Here is a 4,893-nt window from a genome sequence, read left to right as displayed (position 1 = left end):
TTTGGATGTTGCCAACAAAATTGGGATCATCTAAACTGAGTCCAGCGGGCTAATTCTAAATGTAATAAATTTTTCTCACCATAAAAAAAACAAAAACAAAACCAAAAACGAGTCACTGAAATCCGGGCAGCCCACCATGGCTCCTCAGCTCCAGGCAGTCACAGCCCCCAACCCTGTTATACCCCCCACCCAGTCACAGCTGTGTCACTCTCATACCTTACACTCTTATACCCAGCAAGTTGTTTGTAAAAAGTCTAAAGGTTCCCATGCTCACCAGGCATTTTATTTCTCCTATGGTTTCTATGGTACATTATCACAAAGTTGATAGATTATTTATATCTGTGGGCATTGCTTCTATAGGGTACACTCTTGGGGTGTAGCATTCTCTTTGTCACAGTGGGTTCCACTGCCTGCACCACACCCTCCTTAGGCTCTCTCCCCTGCACCCTCCTCACTGTCGCTTTCTCTGGTCTCGCTTCTTCCAGTGTATGGAGTTGGAGTTAAACAGAGCAATCTTTCAGACCACTGTAATTTTTTAACAGTGTGCATTTCAGATTACTCCATGAGGTTTTTTGTGTTCTGATCACTTCTTTATTTATCAGTGAATAAGGCTCTATTTTATGGATGTACCAGAGTTTATTTGGGTTGCTTCTCATTTTGCAGTGATGCAGAGCTACTATAAACCTCTGTATGTTGGTTTTCAGGTATGCATACACTGCTCTCTGGTTTGGTCTGCTGGATTGTATCTATGTCTATGAGTAGAAACTACTGGACTCTCTTCTAAAGTGGTTCTGTGTTTCCACTGACAGGGAAAATAAAGCTCCAGTCGCTCCCGCAGCCTCACCAAAGCCAGGCACTATCAGTGCTACAGACTTTTGCTATGTGTAGAGTGGTATTTTGTTATGATATGCATTTTACTCATGACACAACATGTGGAATGTCTGTGCCATGTAGTTGTGTACTGTTAGTATGTCTTCTGTGCACATCTTTTGCTGGTTTTCATTGTTTTGGCACCTGCTTCCTAGCAGGCTCCAAGCCTTCCTCTCACCTCTGTGCCTGCAGTGGCTGGGCGTATACTAGGTGTGCAGTCAGTGCTTTCTTAAGAGGAGCACTGTTTTTTGTTGTTTTTTGTTTTTTTTTTTTATTTTACACTTCTTTTTTATTATTATTAATTTCAGTGAAAATTTACAGAGACTTTGGATTTCCATTCATTCATTGTTGCACTTTTTCCCCCTCCCAACCCTCCCACCTAGTACACTACCCTCTTGGAAAAGTAACAGAAAAATTCTTTCATTGTTTTACAATCCCTCCCCCCCAGGTCCACTCCACTATGCAGCCTTCGTTCTGCACTCCTGTTATGACAAAAATACCTAATCACATATCCCTTTTAAACAGTTTTCTCCCTCATCTGTTTCAATGCAGTATACATTATTGAACCCATCTTTCTCAGTCTCCCCACAACCCCGATGTCAGTCCTGTTTTACAACAGTGGCACCATGCAGTATTTGTCCTTTTGTGACTGAGATACTTCACTTCAGCATCCCGCCCATGAAAGACAAACGTCTTTCCCCTCTCCCTGGTCAGCTGGTCAACTGTGTTAGTGAACTCCTGTCAAGCCCTCACTCATTTAAACTTTGTTTTGATTAGGAGCAAGCACACCTGTAACTAGGAAGGTGCCCCTGTTGTCAGAGGGTCTCATTTCAGGACACAATGACCTTCTCAAGACAGCAAACCTGGCACTTTTGGTTTTAAATAGATTCTGAATTTTTTTAATTTTCAAATTTAAATTTAGTTTCAGATTTATAAATAATATTACAGGACAATACTTAAGGATGCTGTGACATACTACATGATCCAGGAAATATTAAAAGAAGATAGAAGAAGTACACAGAGTCACTGTACCATAAAGAACTGGTTGACATAGAAGAATTCATGAAACAGCCTATGATCGAGAGCCAGTGGTGATGAAGGAGGAAGTTTAAGCTGCTCTGAAGGATTTGGTCAAAAACAAGGCCCCAGAAATTGATAGAATACCAGGTGACATATTTCAGCAAACAGATGCAGTTTTGGACACACTCAACATGGTGTGGCAAGAAATCGAGAGGACAGCTACCTGGCCAGTTGACTGGAAAAGAGCCATATTTTTTCTCCTTAAAAAAAAAAAAAGTGACCCAGTAGAGTGTGAAAATTATCAAACAATATCACTAATATTACACGTAAGCAAGACCCTACTGAAGGTTATCCAAAAACTATTGAAACATTACATTGACAGAAAACTGCCAGATGTGTAAGTGAAATTTAAAAGAGGCCGTGGTACTAGGGATATTATAGCTAATGTCAGATGGATGTTGGCTGAAAACAGGGAGTACTAGAGGAATGTCTATCTGTGTTTCATTGACTCTGCAAAGGTATTTGATTGTATGGATCACAACAAACTGTGGCTGACTCTGAGAAGAATGAGAATCGCAGAATACTTACTTGTGCTCATGCGAAACCAGTACTTGGACCAGGAGGCAGTTGTCAGAACAGAGCAAAGAAACAGCGTGGTTCAAAATCAGGGATGGATCGTCAGGAATGCATCCTATCTCCATACCTTTTCAATCTATCTGTGGAACATACTATTCAGGAGATTGGACTTTAGGAAGAGGGATTGGAGGAAGATTCACCAACAACCTGTGTTACATAGCTGACAATCTTGTTTGCTGCAGCTGAGGAGGACCTGCGGTGTTTGCTGCAGAGGGTCAGGGACTGCAGGCTTCAATGTGAATTGAAGTTCAGCATCAAGAAAACAAAGATTCTTACCACTGGGCCAATTAGCATCATCATGATAGAGGGTGAAGAGATTGAGATTGTGAACCACTTCAGCTTTCTTGGCTCCACAGTCAACACTCTTGGTCCCAGCAGCCAGGAAATCAAAAGACTAACTGCACTAGGGAAGATGTTGTCAGGGACCTCTCCAGAGTACTGAGGAGCAAGAGTGTTAGTTTAAAGGCTAAGGTGCACCCGATCCAAGCCATGGTATTTGCAATTACTTGCTATTCATCAGACAGCTGGACAGTGAATAAGGATGATAGAAGAAGAATTGATACCTTTGAGTTGTGGTACTGGAGAAGAGTATTGAATATACCATGGATTGCCAAGAGAACAAACAAGTCTATCCTGGAGAGGGTGAAATCAAGTTGCTCCTTGGAGGCAAGGATTTTGAAGCTTCAACTCACATACTTTGGACATGTGGCTAGCCGTGTGGGACCAGTTCTTGGAGGAGGACATCATGCTTAGGAGGGTGGAGGGACAGCGTAGAAGAGGAAGACCCTGAATGAAATGGATTGACAAAGTAACAGGGGTTATGGGGGTAGGTGTGTAAGAGACAGTATTCCAGGATAGGGCGGGTTTCAGAGCTGTTGTACATAGGGTCACTATGAGTCACAGGCAACTTGACAGCACGTAATAACAACAAAGAACATTATTAAAATAGTTACCTCTATTTGTTAACATCTTATATAAGTACAAACTGATGAAGTACTATTATCAAGTCTACAAGTCTTATTCAGATACTGTTGTTCACGACTGTGTGGGTTCAGGCCCACACAGTGTTTTTAGCAGCTGTGTCTCCTTGTTGATGTGGTTGTTAGTTCCTGTTAACTGTGAGGAAGAGCTGACCTTGATAACCCATGGCCACTGTTTGCACACCAGCAATGTGCTCCTGGCCCTGAGTCACCTCACTGTCCCTGGGTGCCTGCACTCTCTCTGGCTCTGGCTCTGGCTCTGTGTCTGTCCATCTTGTTGAGGTTTTCCCTGGTTTGCACTGCCCTTCACTTTACCAAGCATGTCCTTTTCTAGTGGCTAGTCTTCCTTGATGACGTATGAGCCCAGATCAGAACACATGTGCTTCTAAGGAGAATTCTGATGGTTTCTTCTAAGACTCCATCTGTTCTCTGGGAGTCCTGCTTGTCAGCACCACAGTCAGAAAGGTCTCCAGTTCTCGTTAACCAAATAGTTCATTGGAATCTCTTTTTTCCTTTGTGTAGGGCCCTTTGAAAAGTTATAGACCACCTAAATTCTACAATGTCTCCTGGGTTGGTTTACCGACTGTAGAAGTGGTGCATGCTGTCAGGACGGACTTGAAATGTTCATTTGATCGCGTCATTGAGTGATGTCTCCTGAGTTTCTCCTATACTTTAAAGTTCTCCCTTTGTAATTAATAAATACTTTATGGGATATTTTGAAACTGTAAATATCCTGTTTCTCATCCTATTTTCCCTCAATAAGTAGCCCTTTAAAAAAGACATGAAGTTGGGAAAAGTAGAAGGTAGAAAAAGAGAAGACCCTCACCAAGAGAAGCCGTGGGTTTAACACTGGGCTCAAGCATACCAGAGATGGTAGGGTCACCATGAGTTGTAGTCAACTCGATGGCAACCAATAACAAAACAGCAACAGGGAACTTTGGTGGCACAAATGGTTGGTTGCTTTGAACTTTCTCCCAGTGGTTCTATGGGAGAAAGATCTAGCAATTTGATCCTATAACGGTTATGGTCAAGAACACTGGGGTAGGCCTGACCAGTCACGGGGGACCACTGTAGGTCAGAGTTGACTCAATGACACCAGTAACAACAACCCTTAACATCTGCTGATGGGCTTTGCTGAAATAGTAATTATGAGTGTTTATCAAATGGTAACGTTTTCTTTCTCCATACTTTGCGTACATCAGTTGGGATAATACTGTAAGGAGGAGTGTTTGCCTTGCTCCAATTCCATTTTTATATTTTATTTGTAGTTGTACTTTTTTAAAATTTTATTAGTTTCAGTGAACATTTACAGAGATTTTGGGTTCTCATTCATTCATTGTTGCGCTGTTTTCTCTACCCTCCTCCCCAGTTTGTTCTTCTTCCCCCC

At 42.1% G+C, this 4,893-nt stretch overlaps 1 protein-coding gene across 1 annotated transcript in view; it reads left to right on the top strand.

Annotated features, from left to right (window-relative positions):
- Window positions 1-4,893, top strand: part of GLI2 (GLI family zinc finger 2) — a 76,726-nt gene that overhangs the window by 1,109 nt on the left and 70,724 nt on the right. The window lies entirely within an intron of this gene.

Source organism: Elephantulus edwardii, unplaced genomic scaffold (assembly GCF_000299155.1).
Source record: "Elephantulus edwardii isolate Elephantulus edwardi_28Jun2011 unplaced genomic scaffold, EleEdw1.0 scaffold00480, whole genome shotgun sequence".
NCBI lineage: Eukaryota > Metazoa > Chordata > Mammalia > Macroscelidea > Macroscelididae > Elephantulus > Elephantulus edwardii.
Note: the sequence above shows the minus strand (reverse complement) of the source record. Positions and strands in the feature narration are given on the sequence as shown.